Here is a 27,338-nt window from a genome sequence, read left to right on the forward strand (position 1 = left end):
CATACAATCCCATTCCTTAATTCTTCCAGGAATACCTTAAAAACAGTTGCACAGTAGATATTAAAGAAAAAAAATGTGCTTTTTTTGAGTATTAACCTCACAGTCTCTGCTGACCAGGGTGTTTATAAGTACCATGATGATGATCTCATACAAAAAAATCTACTGAGCAGCAAACACCTAGCAGAAGAGGTGAGAAGAGTGATTTCAAACTTTCTTCACACAGAATCCTCCTTCTAGTTCAAAATATCACAGATGTTTTTAGTTGAAAACTCACTTTGCTGGAGGACTGATGCCACAGATAGGAAACTTGCTTCTTCACTTTTTTCTTTTCCCTGATCTTTGCAGTGTAAGCACCGAGGTTCACAAAACAACTTCTTATATCACAGCAGGAGGGAGAAAAAGCTTGCTTTAAAATACAGCATGCGATATCATCTCCATGTGAGACAGAATACTAGGAAACTGCTGTAGAATATTTACCTGCTTTGGACCGAGTTGCAAGTTTTAGGGCAATTTTAGACAAAAAAAGATGCAGTATGACATCTTGTTATAGTGAAGTGCTCTAAGCACCTATTGTGCATCACTTCAAAAGGGAACAGAGTAAAAGTAAAGTGTCATCACTAAAAAAACTAACACAAAAGGTGCCAGGAAATCTCAGCAGGAAGTGGTAGATAATATTTTGGCTGGAAGGGAAAATAGATACAAGAAAATTTATATAGTTTCTAATTTACCCATGGGGCACAGAAGGACTAACACAGGTTATGGGTCTCTGTTGCTGTGGTGGCTGGATCACATAAACATTTGAGTCGAATATATAGTTGGGGGTATCTTAATTGAGGCAGTATGCCAGCTCCCAAGGTGCCACATTTAAACCTTGCTGGGGACCCATCCAGAGGTGCTGGCTGTCTGATTACTGGAGAGATTTAAGGTTGTTGAGGGTAAGTGGGCTGACTGGCTAGGACTGGGCTAAAATCATATATATGGACTGAAGCCTACATCTGTGGATGAAATTAAGCAGGAAAATGTTGTCATTGCTACCCTGTAAGCCTTACTGGGTCTAAGCAAGAAGTTGCTCGGGTACCTGGACCAAAGGGAACTACTGCAGTCAACAAGTCAACCAAACCAGAGTGAGGTGAGAGCATGATCAGAGACTGCTGTGAAAGTCAGGAAGCCACAAAGACTGTACAGCAAGCTTGAATAAAACAAATGAGACATGTTTCGCTCTGCCCATCCGTTTTTCTACTTCTGAGCATGGTGTTTTGCAAAACATCTGCCAGCACGAAGAGTGTTCTCCCCTCCCCTGTTCCTGGCTCTGCACCTCTGCTGCTTCCCTTGTACTGCCAAGGACAGATTGAGTCTAAAGAGATGGATTCTCAAGACATGGTGAGACAAATTAATTAGCTGTCTTTTTTTCCAGAAGGCAAAGTCTCACTGCACACTGCCATATTCCCTGTCCCCCTCCTCATCTGCTCTCCCACTGCTTACCCTGTGCCTGCTAAAGAGACTTTTCTGTGAGTTAATATACCTCACTGAAATGGAGGAATACAAGCCTAGCAAAATACTGGATATTTTACTGCCTTTTTAGTGAGTTACATTAGTTCAGTAAAAGGTCTGACAGGTGCTAGAGGCAACACAAATGGTTGAAAGCTAAAATTATATGGCCAAGATTAGGGGAGGACTGAGGTTAGTTAGGGCTGAGGAAGAAAGAAACAGAGCAGGAGGAAAGAGGGAGTCGAGCAGTGTGTGCAGCCAGCACCTGGGACACACACAAATCCATGTCCTGGGGAAGAGCAGGAGGCAGCTCATAATGTGGCCCTGAACAGCAGGCTGGTAAAAGCAGCAAGGTGCTAAGTCACAGCCGAAGGATCCCTTTCAGTTGTGGGACTGAGCAAGGACCTGAGAACATCAGATATAAAAGATTTCACTGACTGGCAGGATCAGAAGAGGACTGTGGATTTGAAAGGACAATTGAGCCTTCGGATTGCACTAAACTTTGATTAAGTTGAGCCTGGGTTTATTGAGGCTAAATTTTAGTGTGTGTGTCTGCAATACCTAATAAAAATCGACAAATGTTAGAGACACTGACTTGCCTGTTAACTTTATTACTAATGCTGAACTTCCTAGAAGAAGGAAAGTCTTTGTGTAAGAGCTAAGACAATGTGTTAGTGATACCGTGGGATATGGAGCTGTGATGTCCTGGTCTACCTTGGGCTCATACAAAGACTGAAGTTTATCTGACACCTAGAGCTAGCCCAGTAGTCACTAAGTGAGGAGAAGGAGGAAAGGCAAGAGACAGGAGGAAATTCAGAGAGACTTAGGAAGCAGCCAGTCTCCAGCCATTAAGATCTATTTAGAGATCTGATCTATGGAGGGCAGATGGGGAGGGGAAGACAGAATGATCAGTACGGAAAAGAAACAGTTTGGCAAGTCACAACCACTGTTGGAAAAGCCAGTTCAAGCAAAGGAAAGAGCAAGGAACATCGCTGGAGGGGCCAGAACTAAGAACAGGCTGGGCTGGAGCACAAGAAGACAGACTACAGAGGAGCAAGATTTAGGATTATCCAGACTGGGATAAGGAATGGGACACAGGCTGTGTCCACATGGCTGTGTGGCATGCTGACAAGAATAGTATCGGGGGAGACCCAAGCAAGCTTACAGGATTGTCTTGCTCTTTTGGGACGTCACCTTTAACGAAGAGATAGGTTGCAGACCCTCACTGTCCTGACAGGACAGAGCAGGCCCACAGAAGGTCTCACTTTGATGGATCTGAATTTCTTTTAATTGCTTTGGCCAGGTGTACAATACAGCTTGTAGACATACATCATGGATTTTCAGTGGTCTGATAGAGATGAGATTAGTAGAAGTTTCTATTTTTGCTGATTGTTTTGAGTTAAAAATAACTTTCCCACACAAAGACACATGTGCAAATGACTATGAATCTATCAGGCTCAGCCTGGAGATAACAATATGCACAGTACCTAGAGACATAACAGCTTACAGAAGGAGAGAGGATGTGACCTGAGTGCAGTTTGTGATTGTACAACTGAAAGATCCCCTACAGATACAAAATCTTTGCTAGTAGAATAAAAACCCATTGAGATTGACAGACGTGGGATGTTTTCATGTTAGCGCCCAGGACACAGTATGTCAAGTGGCAAGCAGGTCTGCGAGTGCTGCTGCCAATGTCCAGCCAGACTGGATGCGCCTCTGCGGTGGATGGTTTTGCCCTGCCTTCTGTGCTGCGAGTGGAGCCAGGAACGCACAGGAGATTAAATCTCTCTCTGCTCGAGACTGAGGCTGTCTGTAAATTAGCAAGTGCTGCAGCTTGGTGGGAGCAGATCTGCAGAGTGAAACAGTTGGTGCAGAGGAGACGAGACAGTGTCTGCACTATCCGTGTTTTGACAGGTTATACTTTCAACTAGCTCTGCTCTAGTATTGCTTTGTCCAAATTTGCTTATAAACAGATCGTCACGGGTGATCAAGTTGCTTCCTCTCAGATGAACTGTGGCATTGGTATTTGGGGCATGCTATCCCATTGCAAATATAAGGTAAAATCTGCCAGTCCCTTGTCTGTGGACTTAGAAAAACATATGACAACTGTTGTGGAAAGAGGATGAAGGTGGCCTGCAAGGAAATCTCAACATGTAGATCCTGCACTTGCTGAGCTTGAAGAAATCTGGTAAATTATAATGTTAAACCATGATAGCTTGTTCACTTATCACTGTCTGGATGTACTGTTATACTGAGTGAAGTCGCTGCTATGTCCTGAAATATACTGTTTATTCACAACTCTCAGTGCAGAATTGGTATGTGGCTGCTGGTGTAGGTCCTCCCTTTGACTTTGCCTTGGCTGAAGTTTGAGGTCTCTGATATTCTAGTTAATGTTAAGCTGAGGCTTAGGGCGTTTTATGTCCATTTTCCCATACTGAAGGATGAGACATACTTTTATAATTCTATTTTTTGAGTGAGTAGTCCACCTTTTCAATTAATTTTTCAGAATTCCACTTAGAGAAATAATTTATTCTCACTGTTCTTCATGCACAGAATTAACCTAGGGGGCTGGCAACCCTGCGAACACCTGTCAGACCTCAGTAAGATGGCTGCCAGTGGAAGCAGGAGCCAGGGAAATGTCAATTTTAATTACAAACTTTATTTTCGCATGCAGTTTTTGCTGTTTATGTGGTAAGGTTGTCTTGGTTTTTTGTTTCGTTTTGTTTTTAGCAGCCATACTGTGCCTGGCAAAATGAGTGTCTTTATCTTTTGAAAAGCAATGGCTGCTGTTAATGCAATGAGATTTTTCTTAATAATGACAGCACATAATGCTGAGGGTACAGTTTAAAAATTTGGAAAAATGACCTTTTTTACTATCAAGAGAACCAGCTAGCAGGCTTTTAATGCCTGAATTTTGTTCCCTCTCTGCCATAGTAAAGAATTCAAAACCTGTTGCTTGGTTATGCCTGAATTTGAGGTCTTCCTCTCCATCTTCAAAACTGATACACAGATCTACCCAATTCTTTCAGGCAGACAGCCAGCCTTGCATGGAATTAATTCAGGAAGCAGATGTCATCTTCCTCACCCAAGAATGCAACAGAACTTCAAGTGGCACTCAGAAAAGGGATAGAGAAATTCTCAGAGCAAACTATGTTATCTCTGTCCGTAATATTTATAGTCAAGTCAATCTAGCGAGCTTCTAATTCTCACATAGTGGAAAATCCCATTAAATTAAGCCTGAGATATGGAGGGTAAATTACCAGCTGAGACTGGTGTTCAAGTTTGCACTTAGTAGGGTAGAAATCCCACAGATGAGCCTGTGAGCAGTATCACTTTTCATGTAGTCTGTGTCTCTATCCTTCAGGTCTTTACAGCAGTTTAACAAGGAAGAACCATTTTTCTACACTATTGTGGCCCTGATTTCTGGATAAGAGTGGTGACAGCAGCATCAGAAGCAATGAGGCTTAAAAACTGGTGCTGAAAACAGGACATTAGACACCATTTCCCTGACAGGGCTTTGCTTGCATAGTCGTCTTGCAAGATTTTCGTTCCAAAGCATTAAGGGGAATCCACCCTTCTTTTCCCTAGGGCAAAATTTCAGAGTACCATGAAAATGCAGGCCTGTGCACTTCCCTAGGAAAATACACATATAGTCAGTTTGAATGTGGGTAGCTGATTTTGGGTTTAGCTTCCCCCCTCTTTAGATAAACCCCGTAATTTAGGTTGATGGTGAAGTTAGGAGGGCTGGAGGAAGAGTAAAATGTCAAATTTCAGTGAATCTGGAATCTATCTGAGAATAAGGGTCCCAAAATATTTCACAGACTGAAGGTCTGAGTGGTAATTGCAGCACTGGGAGCTGTATAGCTTAGCTGGTCCCCTTGCTATGTCTGAAGCTCTAAGTGGCAGGCAGCTCTAAGAGCAGTATGTTTGAGCATTTGCAGCAAAGCCACAAATCTTCATTTTTATGAACAGTGGCCTGTTCATTCTTCTGTCTGAAAATCCTTACCAGAAGCTTCAAAGGTCTTCTCTGAAAAAAGCTCTAAGACTTTTTGATTTTCTTAAGGAAGATGAAGAAATATATCAGGCATTGCACACTACGTGGTTCAATGTTGTCACTTGGACAGTTCAGTCAAGCAAATCTGTACTGCCTTCTCACTTTGTAAGGAGGAATTTTGAGGAAAAAGAAAAAAATAATCCGTAAGCTTCTGTTTTCTTCTGGTGGGCATTTTTTTTCAGTTATCTAATTCAACTCGGAAAATGTTATCTTTATAAAAGGATCCCCTGCATCTTTAGGTTTTTTTCTCAAATCAGATTAACCTAGCGTAATGTTTAATAATGAATTCCACTCAGCATGCCAGTAGAACAGAAAAGTTCTTTTGTCTGATCCCAGACAAGTTCTCTAATAGGTAAAAATGAGATCCACAGGGCAGAATATGCTAATGTATTATGAAAAGAATTTATTAGAATTTCTGAAAGCTACTTGACTTATCTCATGGCACATTTACTGCAGTTTCATGATTATCAGCCCTTTTCAGGTTGTTGCATTAGAAATGCATGAGGGGCTGAGGAAAACATTTGCAAAACTTTTTTGCTTCTTAACAGACTGTTCTCATAAAACTGTTACCGTACTTCGGCTTTGCACTTTGCTGTTCATCCTTATTGAGACAATTGCAAAATATTTAGGTATGAGCTCTAAGCCTTGTATTAAACTCTTTCAGGACTGTAAGGAAGCTCAGCTTTCTGGGTGGCATCAATCTTGACGGTAGCCTGAAACAAACCCCTGAACATTCTGGATTTTAACTCAGTCCTGTTCTATTCAGTCACTTATTTTGTCTGGTTGATTGGAAGATTACATATGATGGGAGTCCCTCAGGAGCTTTATTCTGTGAGTAATGAATGAGTCTTCAGCGTCTGCTTTGTTGATGTGATGGATCAATAGCCAGCCTTGTGATTGACACTTATGTATATCACAGCGAACATCAGGAGGTATACTACTAAGAGTGCAATTAATGTCACTTAAAGTTAGATGTGTAGTTACTTGTTATGATTGCTTTTTGTCATATTTTGTTACCTTTTTTTTAGAATGCGAATTATAAACTGGAATGGAAGATGTCTAAATTTAGGCACATTTGGATCTAATCTACAGTTTTAATGTGATAAACTGCAAACACTGAGAACATTTGGATGAACTTTTAGGTGTGGACATCCCAAAACAAAGTTTTTCTTGAGCTTTATGGTTGTGCTGCCCTGCGTTGTTGTTTAAGGCTTCTTGGGAATTGTAGAAATATTTCTCATTACAGGACACAGGAACCTTGAACTAACTTTCTGCAGTGCTCAGATAATCATAGATTCAGATGCCATGTGTTTGTCAATACATATTAATATAGGGATGTGTAAATACATGTCTATATTTGTGCAGATGCCTGAATAAATAGAGAAATAAATCTTATTAGACGGTGTGATCTCTTTACATGGTTAATGATAAAAGTTCTGGAGTTCCCATTTACAGTCTATATAGTTGCAGTAACAGAAATGGCAAAAAGTGCTTGTCTGCTGCCCATTGCACTGACAGTTGTTCTCTGTCTCCCCTAGTGCCCTGAGGAAAACCTGAGTTGCATGAAGTCATCTAGAAAAACAGATTCAGCCTGAGAAAACCACGCTGAATAAAGCAATATTTAGAAATTTATGTGGTCCTGCAGATGTGGTGGTTGAGCAAAAAGTCCTTCTGACAGAAGAACAACATAATAGCCTCATTAGAGACAAAGAGGGATTAAGAACTGCATTTCTGAAGGTGTTTAATAATTAAATAGAGCAGGACTTAAATCATACTAAACGGAAGGAATTAGCCAGCTATCATTGGCTGACATTGCTTGAAAGTCCATGCAAGTAAACAGTATTGAACCGAGATATCGTGAGACCAACCTAATCTCAAATGGTGAGTTCTTCCTTCTGGTAGTTGTGGATTAAAGACCCATGCCTTCTCCAGTGTTTCTTCCACTCTAGTGACTGACTTCAGTGATATATAAATCACCAGATTTGACTGAATTTATTTCTTCATATGCTGCAAATCTTTCTATAAAGAACACACTTACCTTGATAAAAAACCACATAGAACCTGGAATTACGTAGTATTTCTTACCTAGTCCTGAACAGGAAGAAGTTCTTGCCATGGCAGTGCTCTGAAAGACTTGTTGCTCACATCTGAGTCCAGATTAAATTAAAATGGCAAAGCCATTGAGGACCAATTCACAGCAGATGACAAAGAAGAAAGAAACAGAGAAAATAAATTTAGAACTGACATTTTCTTTAATGACTGCCTCTTTGAACTTCTCTTGGAAACAGCTCATTCTACTGCCAGGGGCTGATCTTTTCCAGGAGTTTGTTACAAAACTCAGCCGTATTTTGCAGCTGTTTTCAAGCACTAAAACCACAGGGCCTAAATATATAGTCATACATTGATATACCTCCTCATAAGTGATAATGATGAACAAATAGTGCTAATGACTCTACTATCCTTCTCCCAGTAGGTATTTGGGTTCACTGAGAAGATAGCACATGTTCTTATTTTTTATTTACTTCTACTAGCCTGGCATATTTTTCCTATTAATCTTTGCTCCAGAATCCTCCAATCCCATATAATAATTATAGGAATGAATAATTATAGGAATTCTTGTAAAAACTGTTCTCTATGCAGTGACATTTGCTTATCTCAGTCACCTCTCTATGCTCTGTCCTACCCACGTTGCCTTGTTGTGGCACGTCAGTCAAAATTTCCACATTCACTCTCCTATAACTGAGCCTTTTACAATAACAGTTTATATTCTGAGGTGTCCAATGATCCAGCAATTTTTTGACTTTTTGATCCAAAAAATATAGAAAAAGGGTTTGCAGGAAAATGGTGGTCTGACAGGGAAAGGCTGAATGATTATCACTGTGGATGCAGAAAAACCTTGGAAAGAAATGAGCTTCCATTGCTTCTCCTAGGCCAGTATAGCCTCTTATCTTCCTGTAAATACAGCCTTACTAAGGTATCCTATTTTTCTGCGTTGAAGCACTGAAATTGTAATCCAGGATTCTTGCTCCATCTAAGAATCATAAGGAGTTATTTTCCCTAAATTATTCACTATGGAAAGTGAGTACTTACGTGCCACTCTTGTTTACCCAGGAACAATTATTCCGCATTTGTACTGGGCTTTCCAATAGAAACTTATCTTCACTAAAGAAACAATAAGTCAGGTGAGTTGAACAAATTGAATGTTAGACCCATTGTCATTTGCTAAAGAGAGGGCTTTTCTATATACCCTGCTCAGAGGCTTTCAGAGTGCTTTATTGACTTCAGTCTTCTTCCTCTTATGCGTCCTGCGTGTTTACCCACAATAACCAGCGCAAGAACAGGGTGTCTCTGGGCGACAGATTTCCTGGTTCACTTAACCCCTACGTTCTTCTCTGTAATGTCAGTCTCTGAAGACTGCCAGTCCTAATGGTGTCATATTTGCCTTTTCAAACCAACGTCAGTGAGGTACATTAGCAGATCAGGATGTGTTTAATGGATGTTCGCACTCTTATGGCCTGCATATGAAATTGCTCGAGTGTGCTGAGACACATGAACTGAAAGATTGGTCTTGTGTCATCTCAATTAGCCATAGGGAACGAAGCTTAGACTCCCAGGCATATTTCAGATAATCTTTCAAAAGTGTAATAGTTTGTAAGGAACTTACCCAAAGTGCATGAACCCAATCTGCAAAACTCAACTGAAAATCACATCAGAACATCTCTCTATATTGCAGTTTGCCTCTCTTTCAGTCTATTGGTAATATTATGAAAATAACTTCAATTTTTTTTGGTATGTCTCTTTTTAGGGCCTGAATCCTGTGGGCCATGTGCCTGCCAGTGGTTTCAATGAGACTAAAGTGAGAAAATCAGATGGCTTCTATTTGCAGGAAGGATTGAGACGTGAAGGTTTCAAAAGCTCAATAGGGAAATGAGTTACAGGAAAATATTTGAAGCCTGGAAAGATTTGAATTAGTTGCCAAGGGAGTTTTTTGCTGATTTGATTTGAACGATCTCATCTGACTTCTTAGCTCAAACCCATAGTGACTCCTTAATACATTACCCATAACCCTTTTTATGCAGCAGAACCATTAGCTCAGCTGCATGATGACAGTGTCTGACCCGTGCTCTGATTTTTCAATGATAAATACAGCTGCTGGATTTTGGCTCAAAGAAAGGCATTGCAGAAAATGTCATAACTGGGAACAGACCTCAGCCTTTGCTCCCCTAAGTAGTTGGTAAAAAACTAGGCAAAAATGGAATGGCTTTTGTAAGGATGACTTTTTTCCTCTTTTTCTGTACTATTTGCTTTGCATGTACACAGTAATAGGTACTTCTGAATGACCATAAAACTTATGGCTTAAAAACTGTTTTAAAGCAATGACTGTGCATTATTAAGTTGAAGTGGATTTTTGTTCAGCACACTGAAATCTGAATTTTCTTTCTGTACATAAGCTTGCATTTTTGCCTGCTGTGTTCTGTGCAGAATTGTATGTCTCGTGGTTTCCATCTGAACAGAGAAATTTAGAAGTTTTTCAACAAAGGGGCACGTTTTGAACACGGGAGTTCCTTTTGATTAGGCTCTTCCTGGAAGTATTTTGTGTTGAAACTCCCTGAGGCTGAGAAAGGTATTGAACTTCCTCTCCCATGTCTCAGAGGAATACCCTAACTGGGAGAGCACTACCTATAAGGAAAGCTCTTTCTCTCTCTGACTGTATCTCTAAAATTTTGACCTTTACAATGGTTAGGTCAAGATTCTAAATGGATTTGATAAGTCTGATTGGGTTCATACAAGAAGACTGATTTGGGTTTACTGAAATCTGGAAATAGATACAGGCAGTTTTAGGGAGGATTTCTGGAGACTATACCATGCGCCTGAAGAATTTTAGAATCTAGAATGATGTTCTTAAGGTTAAGCGCCAGAGTTTTGCTTAAGATCCATTTCTTAAGTATCTAGATCCTTTTCTGGCTCTGGACATTCTTGATTTCCAGTTTCCTTCTCTTTTTTCTCTATCCTTTCCATGATCCAGTTGGACTGTATTACCACTTTGGTTCTGCTTCCATACTACATGACTTGAAATCTTTTTTATTTCTTTTTTCTTTTACCTAGTCACATCCATTTAAGTTCCTGATGCAAGTTTCTGAGTGGTTTGTAAGTAATTTGGTTTGTTCTGCAAAGTACAAGGAAGCAGCCTGTAGATGTTTTAATTTGGGGGAAGAGGTTGTTTGTTTGTTTATTTGTTTTTCCTAGTGAAACCTGACATGCTACTTACTTATGTTTAGAGAGATTCCTCTAGGATGAAAAGAGCTGTAGTTTTGATAATACCAAGTTTGAGAGTCATGAAGAGGAGATCCATATCCCATATTATCAGGAGGCCTTCACATAGCATGAAGGAAGAGAGGTCATGTGCATAAGAGAGAAAGAAATTCTCGTAGTTTGGAATTCTTCATTTCCTTTCTCGTGCCTTGGTGTTGTGTGAGAAAATAACACAAAACAAGCTTAGCAACCTGCAATATTTCTTTCTGCCCAGGTAGGTTTTATCTTAATTCTAAAGCTGGGTTGTTCAAAATGTCAGTGTCTGCTGGCTACTGAGTAAGGCGTGCATCCATATCCATTTTAATCCTGAAAGGGGTAATGAGAAAAAAAATGAGGAAAAAAAAAAGAAATCATGAGAAAAAAGAAAATATTCTCTTTATTATATGCTACAAGACAAAATGTTCTGTTTGGGGGGTAGGTGAGGCAAAACGCATGTTATGATACCTGAGAGACAGAGGATCTGCCTTTCTGAGGACAACCAGTCAATCACTTTTGTCTGGAAGCAGGCCGTGCCATAATTCAACCAATGGTACAAAATGTGGCATTGTCACTTAATTAAGTAACACTGTCATCTTTAATCCATGGCTATCTGGGTCCCCTCTTATCTCAGTGCTTGTGGAGAAAGCAACACAGATTAAACAGCAAGGTCACTGAAATTATCTTGGTCCAAATTCTATATACCTGATAAAAAGAATTACAGAATCACAGAACTTACGTTTGTCATCTACACTGGTGCTTAAATATTTCATACCTTGCTGTAAACAGTAGGATACTGGGGCTGGCATTCAGTTTGAGATTGTAGTCACTTAAATGCCAGTACCTACATCGTAAGGTAGATGTCTAAGTTCGTTTTATTGTCAGTGAGATTTAGGGAATAAAATTAATGAAGTTTTAGAGGTGCTTAGTTTACTCTGAGTTAACATGCACACTTTGTCACCTGAATAGCTCCTTAGACTCCAGACTTGCTGAACCCCTACCAAGTCTCTATTGACTGTAATGAGAGATTAGACACTCAGCCCATTTGTAAACATTTATGTTTTGTTTCTATCTTGCAATAAGATCCCACCTTTGGGCTCAGTTGTCTTGCCCAACCGTAGATTTCTAGTGCCATTTGAGTTGCCCTACATTATCTGAGACGCCACGACAAGACTGTCAGATGTGACACAGGACCCACAGGAACCCTGAGCCCTTTCATAGCAGTAGAGCAGGTGTCTTCTGAAAGGCACTCAGGAGTCTCCTTAACAGCACTAGACATCTATGTCAGCATTGCATCATGTTCTTTCAATCTATATTTCTATAAGAAGCAGTATAACCATTTTTCATATCCTTTTTTGACCTCCAAATATTTTTTTTATAGAATATTTCAGACTGATGTATCGTCAGTTATTAAATACTGCTTAGGAAATGTTAAAAGAAGAAAGGAAAATGCAAGATGAAATAAATGAAAGTGGGAATGAAAAGATAAGATATACAAAGAGGAAAAATATTTTCCAATGACAACAAGAGAATAACCCATCTCTGTTACTTTATTTTTATTTTTGGGAGGATTAATTGCAAGGGATTACAGATTCTCTAGATTGACAAAATTCTCAACAAATTACTTTTAACAACTGAAAGATGGAACAAACAGAAATAATTTTTGAAGAATGTGATGGTAAGGGTCTTCTCTCACACTTGTCTGATTGTGAGGACGTGTATTGTCAAAAGGGTTAAATTGATTATCAAGTATAAGCCTAGTACAAATCCATTCCTCACACTTTGCTCTCTGAAATAATCCTATTAAAATAAGAAAATTTATTACATACCTATCTTCCCAGATTTTATCAATATTGAAACCTTTTAAACAGAATATGTGATGAAATAAACCCTGCTCACCAATGTGGTAAAATATAATAGACATCAAAGCAGCTAAAAGCCCTCCTAAATCAATGTACTAGCTCTGCAGCAATTTCTAGAACAGAAGGTGAAAATCCCCTTAATATTTGATAAATGAAGGAAAATGTATAGAAGCAGATTTATAAGACACCACATTTACACCCTTAAAAGACCTTCATTATGTCATTAACACCACAGTGATAAAAAGCACTTCCATCATTCATCAACCACATTGTGTCTGTCCTGCCGTTAAACAGATGGAATAATCCCTGATCCAGATTCCCCAAACTTTTAGAGTACACTTAGTTTCAGTTTCTTGCCCTAGGCCAATCTATTTAACAACCCATCACAGCCAAGTTGGCCAGGTCTTCGAGTTGAACGTTATGAATAGGAAACAGATTGAAAGTGACCTTTGTTCTCTCTCCTTCTTGTTCTACTGAAGACTGGCATGTTACATCCAAGATAATATAAAGTCTGGGTTTTTATTCTTTCAAGGACATTCAGGAATTTGCCAGAGTTGGTAAATAAAAAAGTTCACTTCTATTTCAGGATTAATTCTTTCATTATTTCCGTGGGTTACAATGTGCTGATTACTGACTTTCAGCACATACACAGACAGATTTGCTTAGAGTTGTGTATCAATGTTGACAACCATTGCTTGAGCCATTCTTTTGACAGTTTTAGTAACTGTATTGCTTCAGTCTACAAGACTCAACCTCTGTCTGGAACACAGTTTGTACTGTAACATGCAGAACAAGAAAATTTTTTCCAAAGACGGAAGCTTAAGTTAAAAAACCAAAACCCTCAAAACACTAAGGTCTGTTGTTTTTGTTTTGTTTTGTTTTTTTTCTGTTTATAAATATCTGTTTGTTTCTTTTCTCACAGCTGTTCCTCAGCACGGTCTAATGACATATCTTTACCCTTCAGGTGCCGAGTCACTGTCACCTGCCATTTAACAAGCTGCCTCCGTTTGAATACCGAACAAAATTAAAAATATTATGCTAAATCATAGCTCAAGTTTGTTCCAGATGCTCCCAAACATCTCAAATCCTCAAGTTATGCAACAAAAATCCTTACCAGTCATATTCTAAGCAGAAGGACCCAGGGACAAGATAGGTCATAGACAGCTCACATGTAAGTGCAACTAGTAGTCCAGAAAATGTTTTACAGATGTCACCAGTATTTGAGCAGTTAGCTAGGATATAGCTTGCATCATAGCAATGATTTCAGTGCAGGTCTTTCACATTTCAAACAGGCACCCTAGTGACGAGACTGTTGGCTGTGCTAGAACAGTAAATCTTCTGTCTCCCATCTGAAAGCTGTTCCAATTTAGAGATGAATTCTTGCATATGCATTAGAGTACAAACTTGAGCAGAGTTTTAACTTCTGCCAGGAGAGATTTCTATGCATTAAACTATAAAATAAATTATATTTTCTAAGCCTATGATTGTTCACTTAGTTTTCTAAACTAAATATTCAAATAAGGAGGCTGAAAATGGGCGCTCTCAATTGGACACCAATGTGTAAGAAGCAAGAGAGCTTATTTTGAATGTAGTTGAGCTTTGATGCCCCCTGTGAGCTGTTTACAATGCTTATCTTCCACAGGTAACTAATGTTCTAGATTTAAGAATATCCTGGTCATTTCCCCTCCCCATCCTCCACTTCTGTTTTAGAAATAGCTACATAAGCAAACGGTGTATTTAGGTGCAAAACCAAACCAAAACAAAAAACCCAGGAGAAAGATAATGCCAGATGAAAAAATATGGTAAAAAGAGAGTAACATGTTTACCTGCCTCAGTCACCTATGAAACTCTGATGACAGCCTGTTCAGATGGAATGGGTTTTGAACAAAGAAAATCAGCCACTCAAAGCATAGTGCACTTTCAAGCCTCAGCTCTGTGGTTGTTTAAACAACAGATGTTCTTGGATACCTGATTGAATAAGAAGGGCATCTGTTTCAGTGCATAGACATCGTCCTTTTGTTCTTTTCACTTCCTGGTGCCTTAGATGGCCCATTCAACTGATTTTAGAGTATTACTTCATTTAGTACCAAACTGCTCCCCTTCATTTTATGGGAAACCTTGCAATCTATCATAGATGAATGTAAAGTTGACTGCAGAATATCTGAACATGAAGTGCTGTGCTGAGATGGTTTTTACACATAAATCAAACCTGTATCTAGCAACCAAGGCTTGCTCTTCTGATTAACTGTTTACTAGGTCTTTATGCATCTCATGTTGATTACTTCTTTCTCTTTTCCCAAGTGGGCAGTGAACCACGGCGCTGACGAGATGGAGGAGAGTGACTATTCATCTGTAATCTGTGGTAAACATTACACTTGAAATGGCTGATTAGTAAGGTATCCGTTAATGACACAGATGAACTTTCATCTTGTGACTGGAACAACAATACGATATTAAAATTCTTGGTGACTTGTAGGTCCTTCTGATGGGCAGATGTCCCTTGCTGCCTCTTTTTAGGGAAATTTTTCATCTTCTGTTTCAAGGGCCTTGATTTTCTATTGATTTATCTCTATTTTAGGGTCCCTTATCTCTGTCACTTCTTCTGTTTCTGCTTTCAGAACCTCTTTCTTTCCTTCAGGGGCCTATTTCTCTTTGTTCTGTCTCTCATTTTCTGTGTCTGACATGTCTGCTCCCACGTCTCTAAACATACAGTGTGATAGATGGAACATGACTGGAGAAAAAAAAGTTTCAGTTCTCACAGTGAGTGGAAAGGTGACCTGCAAATATCTGAATGAAAAACGGAAGAAAGTTCATTTTAATGTACTGAATATTCTGCACGGCAAGAGACACAGCACATTTAGAGACTGCACAGGAGACAGTTTAAACACCATCTACTCCATAGTCCATCCCATTAAATTTGTGCTCAGTTTATCTCTTGGTCTGTGTCTGTATACACATGTATCTATAATCTTCTCTGCTAACAGAGGACCTTATTCAAAACCTGTGGCAGTTTTCCCATTGTCTTCAAAGGGGTTTGGATCCTCAAACTAACGTGCCTTTCCTGATGTGAATTCAGTTATATGCTACTCAGACAAAGGAGGAACATTTCATATTTCACGTTTCAGATTTTCAGTCTCCTAAAAACATTTGCAGCAGTGTTTTTATGTCTATGTTTTAAAACTTCAGAGTCTGCTTTTGGAAAATTTTAATTATTTTAAACTATTTTAAGACAAAATAAATACTATAAAGCTGAGGCAAAATATTTTCATTCCTGGATGAAAAAAAAAAAGGTTTTCTAACCGGATCTGCTTTTAGAATTTGGAAATTACTGCGGGCTCTCCAAATAAACTTTCTTTTCTCTAATAATATATGTATGTCATTATTTTTGCATACCATGTTTTATGTGGCGAGGGTTTGGGGATGACATCTTGACAACTTGGAAGCTAGGGCTGCGAGGTCCTGGCTGGTGATTCAATAGCACAGACTTTGGAAGTTTTGAGATTCAAGCTACAGACAAATGGCAAGAGGCTATTGCTGTGGAGCCAGGAGGTGGATTTTGACAAGAGATGTATTTCCCAGACTTCTGAGTTTCTTGTGCTGCAACAGGGTTTTTGGAAACATCAGTGCAGAGGTGGCTGTTTCAGAGCTGACCTGGAGTTGCATGCTGTGAAGGTACGGAGACCCTGGTTCTGTAAAACATCTCACAACAAGATTTTGCCAGATTAGAGTCCTGTGGGGACTACTCCCATGGTGGAGCTAGTCTGGAGCACCCAGAAATCCCGTATGTGATCTTCCTGAATATTTGGAAACTGCTTCTCATAAAAACCTATCCATGTTTTGTCAGATCATCTGAAAAAATACTTTTCTGCAAAGCATTGCCTTCTTGATTAATGGATGGGGCTGTTTCCTTTTTTCTTTTCTTTTTTTTTTCTTTTTTAATTGAGAAAGTGTTTCACTGGAAAATTTCAACTAGCTGTAATAGAAACTGTAAATTCATTTCACATATGCTACCTCAGAGTCACCAACTGGCATGGTAAATAAGTAACAATTTATAATACGAAGCAATCTGAAAACACTCCCTAGCAGTTAACACATGGAAGGCATGAATATGCATGAACCGTTTGCAGGTTGTTATGTTGCAGATTTTCATTCTGAAACAATTATAAAAAATATTATTAGAGAGATGTTAAATGTGTCAGAGAAGCATTTGGCATAGCCATTTTCACAGGGCTGTTTATTTTGGGGTTTTTCTGTTTTCTTGTGTATGGATTTTTTTTTAAAAAATAAAATGGTATTGAGCAAAAATTTTGTCAGTAATAAGAAGCTGATTTCCTATGAGGGGATTCAACTTAAACTCGATTGGTCTTTTTCAATTTAAAGTCTTGTTCAGGCAATCAATGGCTGTGTTTTCAGAAGGCATCACCAAAGGTTTAAACAGGGCCTGTTCTGTCCTTGACTGGATGCACTTAAAGGAAAATATTCCCTATTCAGCTAAAGGACTGAGAAAGGCAGAATAGCCATTCAGGAGTGAAAATAAAAAAGAGTAATGGTTTGAATAATCAAACTCTGGGGAGTCCCTAGCCCCAGACATGGCACTCCGAGCTGCTCCACCTGCAGGGCTGTTAGCATCACTTGCGAAGGACAGGGCTGTAGCAGAAAGCACTTCCTCTGCTGAGTACTAGCAGAGATGGCTTGAGGTTGCTCAGCAGGCTAAATCTGGATTTTTTTCTCCTCCCACCCCATTTCTGCAACCACTGAAGTAGTGGCTGACATGCCTCTCTGTTGCAGGTGAAACAGGTATGGATATTTAGCTGCACCGACACCAGCTGCCTTCTCTGTCTATGCCCAGGGCCAGCCCTGACCTTGTGTCCGGTATCCTAACTCAGGCAGGGGGTTAGTTAGGTGCGTTATTACTGTTGCCTTTCAAAGAGAGAGATTCGCTTTCCTCTCCAACTTCCCTTAAGTCTTCTTCCCAAAGCGAGTTTGTACTTTTTGTGAGGACCTGGGAGATATTTGGATTGTGGTCCTGATGACCTTGCAATAGTTCCTTTATTGCATTGCTGAGAGAGGACACACTGAAACCATGACTGAGAGTAAGGGATGGAGTGAATAGTGGAAAAGTTTAAACAGCATATTGTCAACAGTTGTTCTCTTTACCAACTTGTTTCCTACTGATTCATTCTTATGTTGTCAGGGCTGAGTCCAGTTCCTTGCTGTAATGGTCTAGTGTGTCATGTAATCCCTGTCATGACATTAACAAGCACTGTTTTACAGTGTATAAGTCCTCCCACTGATTCTGAGAAACCACCTCATAATCTCACTTCAGATTCTCAGAAGCATTCTCTTAATCTCTAGTCTCAATTTCTTTTCGTCATTTACCTCAGCTTTTTCTCATGTGTCACTTCCTATCTGTCCTCATAGATCACTTAGAAAGGGCAATCATGTCCCCTCTTCATCTCGACCTTGGTAAGACACTGCTGCAGCAAGCTTTTCTCCAATTCTTGTTGTACAGTAAATCTTCTGTTCCCGATTGTCCTTTTCTTGCTCCTTTTATAGTTATGCTTCCTCTTTTTTTTTTTTACAAATAACTTGAGCAGAACTGTGTGTTGTGTGCTTATTGACACTTCACTGCAGTCATGTGTAGCAGAATGAATAATTCTTATCTTAAACAGTAAAAAAAAAATAATCTAGGATTATATTAAGGTTTTTTATAGCTTCCTGTTCTTTCTCATCTTCTATAATTTCCCATTAATAAACTTGCAGGATATAGCAATAATTTTTCTTAGTAGATGTACATGTCTTGGCACTTTGCATGACTACACTTTTTTTCACTTCTGTTATCCCGGTAGTCGGGCAGGTCTGTTTCTTCCTGTCTGACATTTTTCTCCTCGTTTTATTGACAGTGCTTCCTCACTTGCTGCCAAACCAAATGATCAATTTCCTAGTTTTTGTGCCAGGGTCACTGATGAAAATATCAAGTAAAATTAGTTGCAAGGCTGATCCTTGAAAAATGCGTCTGAAGTGTGCTTCTAGACAGAAAGCTCTTCCTATCGCATGATCCATTTCCATATGCCTTTTAACAGGATCTTTCGGACCTGACATCGTTTTAGCAATCCCATCTTTTTCTGTAAAAATTCTCCATGTAGCTCATTATATGAAATGCTTTACTCAAGTCCAGAGACATGAGAGCCTGGATACTGCCTGTCTGCAGAAAATAATTTCTGTTACAAGAATAAAACCACCCTGAGTTAGTTTCGCTTAGTCTACGTTTGGTAAATTCATGTTTCATTTTATCCCATAATCCATTTAACTTCATGTCTTTCATTAAGTTTTCACCTGAAAATGTGTTCTACATCCCTAACATATTTTTGGGGTCAGCTTAATTGGTCTATACTTGTTGAATTCCTTTTTCGTCCTTCTTGCAAGTAGAAATACTGTCCTTGCTAATCTGTAGCCAGTGTCCCAGATTTGTTAGATTTTTTTGAAAATCTGATGGTCATGTCTGTCAGTTCTGTCACATTTTGAAATTTAGTCAGCTCAGCCTCTACTAGCTTAGATTTGCTTACACCCTTAGGTAAACTCTGTTCCAACCTTTCATCCCCTTCATCCATTCTACCTTTAATCATAGAGTTCAACCTTTGTCACTTGCTTCCTTGTAACAAAGTGTCTTGGTTTGAAAAGACAGGTGTCTGTGGAGGAAGGCAGGAGCCTCCCTTGAAATGGAGAGTGCAACCCCCTTCCCTCCAAACTATTATAATTTTGAAATTAACGGGCCTTTAGGCAAAGATATGGGGAATAGGAATAACAGTTCTTTACTAATATATATATATATGTATATAACACAAGGCAGGGAAAAACAAACAACCCACTGGTTTACACTGACAGAGTCAGGAATACAACCTGACACCCTGTTAGGGTGGCAGTAGCAGTCCGATAAGATGCTGGCTGCAGTCCTCCTGAAGTGATGGGTGTAGTTCTGTGGAAGCAGCGATCAGGTAAAAGGGTCTGGTCTTCCTCCGAAGGTCCAGTGGTCGGCAGGCAGCTCTCGTCCTCTGGAACTCCAGTGGGGGGAAAAGCTCCTCTGGGAATCCAGTGGAAGAAAGGCAGCTAGGGTGTTCAAAATCTCCGTTTTTATTTGGCATGGACTGCTTGGCTCCTTCCCCCCCCTCCCCGGGCGGAGCATCTCACAATGGGATGGGGAGTCGTGAGGCAGTTCCTTGATGGGCCATTAACAGGAGATAGCCCAGGAGCGAGTTACCGATGGGTCAGGCGATAAGGCATTGTTGTGCCCAGTAACAGGAGATAGTCCAGAGGGGGGGGGGAGGCAGGGAGCACCGCCCCACCTGGTCTCAACAGCTCCTGAAGATGGTAATAGAATATATTTTTTTCTTTTGGCACATTTTACACTGTAACCCAGGACACAAAGTGTTCTGATTGTCATAATCATCAAAGTGAGACAAATCTCACTCAGACAAATCTCACAAGTGTCATTAAATCTACTGAAAACAAGTAGTTGTGTGGGGAAAAAATTCTGTAATATTGGTATGTTAAGAGTAAAAACAGTTGCTTTTAGAGATCACAGAATCATAGAATAGTTTAGGTTGGAAAAGACCTCTAAGACCATAAAGTCCAACTGTTAACCCAGTGCTGCCAAGTCCACCGCTAAACCATGTCCCTAAGCAGCACTCTACATGCCTTTTAAATATCTCCAAGGATGGACTCAACCACTTCCCTGGGCAGCTTGTTCCAGTGCTTGACCACTCTTTTGGAAGAAATTCTTCCTAATGTCCAAACTAAACTTCCCCTGGCACAACCTGAGGCCGTTTCCTCTTGTTGCTTGTTACTTGGGAGAAGAGACAAATGCCTGCCTTTCAGGCAGTTGCAGAGAGCGATGAGGTCTCCCCTCAGCCTCCCCTTCTCCAGACTGAACAGCCCCAGTTCCCTCAGCCGCTCCTCACAGACCTGTTCTCCAGACCCTTCACCAGCTTCGTTGCCCTTCTCTGGACACGCTTCAGCACCTCAATGTCCTTCTTGCAGTGAGGGGCCCAAAACTGCACCCACCATTCGAGGGGCGGCCTCACCAGTGCCCAGTACAGGGGCACGATCCCCTCCCTGCTCCTGCTGGCCACCCCATGGCTGACACAGGCCAGGATGCTGTTGGCCTTCTTGCCCACCTGGGCACACTGCTGGCTCACGTTCAACTGTCATGGCTGTTTAACATGACACCGGCTGTCAACCAGCCCCCCCCGGTCCTTTTTTGCTGGGCAGCTTTCCAGATGAGCTGAGTCTTCCCAGCATCACAAGAGAAATATCGTTCTAACCAGGAATGAGGTTTGGGGATCAGCACCTGCTGTGGGAATGGAAAGAGAAAAGGGAAAGGGCAGAGTTGTGACACCACTCATCTGTGTCTCCTGGGCAGGCAAATTGACCAGCAAGAGCATGACGAGTGCTCAATCAGCATACTGCATTCTTCCAGTACCCCAGGGTTTCTTTGGGAGCCATAGTAGAGCTGGAGGAAGAGACTGGTGTTTTCTCAGATCTCTGGTCAGAATGGAGTCAGGAGCTGTCTTGGACCTCTCCAGAGCCCAGAGGTCCCCCCCACTTTACAACCTTTACATCCCCACACCCTTGAAGTTCTCTGAGATTCAGAAGGAGAAGTATTTCTACAAGTGTAAAGGAAGAAATTCTATTTAAAATGTATTTCAAAGCTTAGATAATTTAGTAAGCCTTCCAGATATGCAAAGTGCAGTAAAGGCCAGGAGTACTGCAGTGGAGCAGAAAGGAGTGATGGGGGCTTTAGCTTCCCTTTTACCACTGGCAGCATGCGTCCCTGCAGCAGTTAGATTAGGGAACATCTTAGCCTCGTATTTATTCATGGTTGTTTACATAAACGTTCCCTACATCCTCACTGTAGATGCTAAGACAGGTAAGGAGAATAATTTATTTTCTGATTCTGGAAATATGTTCCTTTCTTTGCTTCTTTATGAGCTTCTTTTACCCTCTTCTCCTTATAGAACTGGGATATTAGTGCCCCATTCCTCCTACGTTTTGTCAGTCTTGCCTAAGCAGATGGCAAATCCTCTGGGGCAAAATTTGCCTCTTAACTATGTGCCTGAGCTGGGTATATTATTTGCTAGTGATAGTAATCAAAGATAAAAATGTTGATTCCACTTCCTTTTTTGTTTACTGAAAGAGGTGAACTGGTATCACAAAATATTAGAAGCATGTTTTTAAGTATAATTCAGCATGGAACTAGCACAAAGCCAATGTACCAGTAAGAACTAGGACTTTATAATCATTTTGCTAAGGTTTTTGTCCTAATAATGTGTGCAGAAAAGCTTGAAAAATATTTAACAGCAATGAAATGGTATTATTTTAAGAGGTTTTTTTTTTGGTTTTTTTTTGTTAAACCCAGTCATGGAAGTAGACAATGCAGCATCACATCCAAAGATGCAGGAGAGGAACAAACTGTAATTTTAGTGTATTATGAAGATGAACTACATCTTCCAAAACACCACAAAAATCACTTCCTTGCATTTGTGTCTGTGGCTTATATCACGTCAATGCCCCAACCTCTATTCTGTAGCATCCTTGATGTTTCCTTTTGTCTTGTAAATGCCCAGTAAAGAGGAAGCAGCTTGTAGTTTCAATTCAGGGTACTGCAGTTATGTGCTTTGATGTGGGATCAGATGGCAATCAGTCATATTTTTGTGGTATATTTCTATGAGCTTCAGCCTGTTTTAGCTTGGTTCTCTCACTTAAAAAACTTCTGAATCTCTACCCCAATATCCTCTTTAAAAATTAATTTAGTCTGAAACTTTACAAGAGCTACTTAATCCACAAACAAGTGAGTATATTAATGCTACTCTGAATGATCTGAATTATCTGTTCATGCTGGGGTAGAGAGATTTCTCAAGCACAAAAGAGCTTTTTTTTACAAATAAGGATAATTTCTAGTTACTTACTGATTGCTCATCTAAAAAAAAACAATACAAACCAATCATCTTAAAACGCTAAAAACCAAACACGAGTGTAATTTATGGAACCATGCTAAATAGTTTGCCTGAAAAGTTACCGCTTTTGAATTGACCTGCTTTTGGTTCTCGTAGATTTTCTCACAGGCAGTCTCAGAAATCTGATTCCACAGGAAGTTCCTTAGTTTTCAGATGTAACAATAGGCATAATCCATTCTAGATCTGGGTGAAAAAACAGTTTCTGATTCAGTCACCATGCTGAAAAATGAAGATCAGTGAGAAGAGATGTGGACGTGATCTGGGTATAACTGGAATAGGTTTTGGGAGTAGGAAGGATAAAATGGGAACTGCAACAAGTGAAAATATCAACAACATTACAGAGAATATTTGGACTAACCTTGAAGTGGTCTGCTTTACTTCAAGTGTTTCTTTTTTTGATTATTTAATTCCTTTAACTTTCTGTTAATTTGCTAATTTAAAAACTAAAATGCCATTCTGAGTTGGAAAATAGAAGAACATTAGTTGGAGAATGTCAAAAAAGAAAAAATGCTTCCTTCTGTTTCAGACAACTTCTACATGTGACAAATTGAGTAGACTCAGAAATATGTATACATCTTTAGCTTAATTTTGAATGCTTTGGTATGGTACGAACAGAAGATTCTCAAAAATTGCATCTAAATGTAAACTACAATTTAGAGGGAATTCAAGTTTCTGAACCTACAGATCATTAATCAGAAATTTCTCTTGGCCAATTCAATACCTTACAGAAGGTAATGATTCAGATCACAAATTCAAACACCTGATTGTGGACCATCTGTGTGCAAAAGGTGCTTGTTCTCCTGTTCTGGTTACTAGGCATTTAGTCAGCACATTCAATGCAGTGTAGAAAACTAGATGGCAGATCACACATTGGAGTCTACCCTAGCATGAGCCAAATGGCGCTCTCAGTTCCACTGTGTGGGCACAATTCAGTAGCCTAAATATATAAATATGTGTTGTTTGATATGTTGTGAAGTGTCCAAGGCGTCTGCGTAGGGCTTTTAAAAAATGGACCTAGAGGTGGCTCATATGCTTCTGGAACAGCAGCTGGAGTCTAGAGGAGCTATTTTAAGGCTTCTCAAACAGTAGTAGATGCCAAAATACAGGCAATGAAGTTTCTCCTCTTGACTTTGCCTCTGTTATCTATAATGTGAGCTTAGATGCTCAGCTTATACATGTCTGGTGTCTTCAGGTGAGCTGAATACTGGCCAAAGTTACTATAAACTTAGGTACCTACAATTCGGATGTATTGTCTGTCTAGTGTTTCTTAAGCATCACCATTTTGGATCCATAAAGTAGGTGGTGCTCAACCTGAACCAGCTGTTTAAGCCTGATTTTCTAGTACCATTGCAGATGCTTTAAGACATCCCACCTGGCCTCAAGGTCTCCCTTCCATCGATAGTAGCCATGGTCTTGTATTTTGAAAAACCCCGCTGAAAAAATTCTTTTACATTACATCATTACTTATTTTCCCTCTTCTCTGGAAGGGATTCAGTCTTGCATCTCCATTTTGTTGAATAATGTTCATAATGAAGCTATCAAATTGAAGGGAGAGCAGGACTACAGCAGACTCAACTTCGTGCTGAGCTGAATCATTGTACAGCTAAGTCATCTCCTTCAGCCCTATCAACAAAGCAGAGTTTAGCTCTGCAGCACAACCAGACAGGAGATTCTGCTTGTTGGATTAATTCTGTTTTCTTATTTAATAACTTCCCACTTTATACTGCATATAAACAAACCAGAAGGCAAGACTGGGGACCTCGTCTTCTCCATTTTCCCAAATAATGTGGATTTCTGTTCCTATAGGCAAAAAAAACTTCAGAAGAAGGCCTTGGTGCAACAGATGCAAACACATGTAGCCACATGAAGTCAAACACACATGTATGTTCATACGTGAACTGCAAATCCTGGATTGTGTGGCACAGTGTGCTGACAAAAATGGGAAAAAGAACACAGATTCATATGTTCATGTTGCAGAGACTGGACAGGGAACGACCTCCCTGCCAGCTCTCTGCCATCAGTATGCAACGCAATCAGCAAGGTGGATGTCTGATCTATTTTACAAGCTGCTGGAACAGCTGATAAAAAGTTGAAAGTATCTGGGTTTTTTCATTTTCATGGTGAAATGGACGTCTTGCACAGATTATTTCCAATGAGAAAGCAATGTAAAATGTGCAAACTTAACCCATCGGAGCACAAGCAGACCTGCCTGCCTTTAGCAATTTTTGAAGCTCTGTAGCAGCGTCTTGTGCATTCAGTTGCACCTATGATGCATAACGAGGCTCCATATTAGCCACCACTTTTTTTCAGAGCTGGTTTAACCTGAATTAAAGCATCCATCATGTCATTTACATCCTCACCTTTACTGCTATAATGCAGGAATGTCACATTCAAAATCTCCTCTGTCATATTCAGTTTGCACGTAGCCTTTGTGACAGAAGTCAGACCAAGAGGTGTCACAGACATCAAGGCACACATTCTGGTGCAGTCAGACTCTTCAGTAAGGTCTTATTTTAATGTCTCCATCACCTCTAGCCCACAGCAGAATTGGAGAATTGCATTTGCATTTTTTCCATTCCTTTAAGTTTTTCACCGAAAAACGCTGGGGAAGGCTATCAAGCTTTAGCCGTTTTATCATTTTACCTTCATTATTTGCCATTGAAAAAAGGTTTTGTTATTTTGACAGGTTCATATTCACCCTGATAGAGAGCAGTAGTAACTTGCTTATTCACATTGGTGAACTTGAAAAATCATTTTGTTAAAACAATCTTTCCTCCTGCTGATTTTTGAGCATCAGGCATTGACTGGAAACTGCTACATGGATATTTACTCTTATTGGTAAAACATTTCCTTTTTATTTTTTTCTTATAAACTCTGGAGTTTAAAATGTTGGGAAAAAAAAAATCATGACTACTTTCTTTTTGTTTTTCACCCTCATACTTGCACATCCAGAATCATGTATGGGCAGAGCATATCTTACTAAAGTAATATGTATTAACTTTTGTAGCCCTGAATCCACAAGACAGGCTTAATAAAGTTTTTGCAGCCCTGTCCATATGTCAAGAGGACTGGCTGAAGAGGTTATCTCTGAGGGCTACCTGCTCCTTGAGTCAATGTCACTAGCAACTATTTTCTAGTACAGTAAGAAAGTTCTAACCTTTTTTTTTTCCTCCTTTGCATGGGAATGAAAACAAGACTTTTTGATGTGTGACATATATGAATGGTTTTCTCTTTATCTCTCCCCTTCCAAGGTTCAAATCAGTTCAAAGATTGTTTCTTCTGTGTCATGATCTGGGCATATGCCATCAATCAGAGATGTAAGAGGTGCGAGCCAAGGTCTATCTGTGCAGAATTTTCGGTCTGGGCTTTCGACATCTCAAGAAGACCTCTTTCTGATTTTGCTCAGAGAATCTGCAGTGGATTTAAGGACGTTTTACAAATGAAAGTTTCAACAAAACTAGTGCATAAAAGTTTCTCCTGTCAAGAAATCAGTGTTTTGTCGCAATTCTCTTGAGTTTAATGAGGTATTCAAGCAGCTAAACAGAAGCATAAGTTTTCCTTGCCATTTTCCAACAGTGATATCATCCATCATGTCACCAAGAACTGTAAATGACCAAAGAACAGAAATTAAAGATGAAAGAGGCCTATGATTTATTTATTTTGATTTTTACAGGCTGTAATAGAAGAGAGCCTAAGCAATGCCCCTTCGCCCTTGGAGGGAAAAAAAACCCCAAGCAACTAAAATAAACCCCACAAAGGAGGGTGCAGACCTGTCAGTTCTGACAGAATCTGATCCTGTAACAGGTATATGAAAAGAATTCATTACTTTTCCTGCCCTGACCACAACCATACACATGATCCCCCATAACAACACCTTTCAACCCCATTAACTGCCACTCTGTCTTGAAAAGTGGTGATTTGGACTGTGGTGAAAAAATTTCTCAGTATGAACTACAAATTTTTATAAAAAGCAAAGTAGAATGCTAATCTAATCCTTAAATGTATAAAAAAATGTCAAAATCCAGATATAGAAATGTTTTTTCCTTTAGCTTTAGTACTACAGGAAGTAATGCTGCATAAAGGTCTCAGTCTGCATTAGAGAAGATGTTCCATAAATGCTGAAGGAGTGTGGTGGTAAACCTTTAATCCATAGACCCATAGATCACCTCTCTGAAAAGTTGTCTGAGAATATACTTTATCATTGAAAGCTGGCACCCGTTTGTGAAAAGTGGTTCTGTTATTGAACAAAGATAGGAGCAGATTTAATCTGTTCAGATTTACAGATTAAATAACAATATAACACTGTAAATTAGACATATTTCTCAGTAGGGGGACAAAAAGAAAATAGTTCCCAGAATGAAAATCCAGAATAACTTACTGAGATTCTAGACTCAGAATTGCTAGGATCCCTTCAAACAAGGTTATATTGCCAAATGTATGCCTTCGGTTTGTTCTTGCAAGACATTCTGGCTTTTAGGGAGAGAAGGGGCCAGACTGCTTTAGCACAGCAGTCTCTCCTGAGCTTAGAAACTGAGAAACTGTGAATTGCTTTCAGCATATTTATGGCACCTACAAATCAGCATTAACAGGACAGTTTCAGCTAAATTTCATGTTTCAAGGCTTCAACCTATT

The sequence above is a fragment of the Leptosomus discolor genome, chromosome 4, assembly GCF_034619465.1.
Source record: "Leptosomus discolor isolate bLepDis1 chromosome 4, bLepDis1.hap2, whole genome shotgun sequence".
NCBI lineage: Eukaryota > Metazoa > Chordata > Aves > Leptosomiformes > Leptosomidae > Leptosomus > Leptosomus discolor.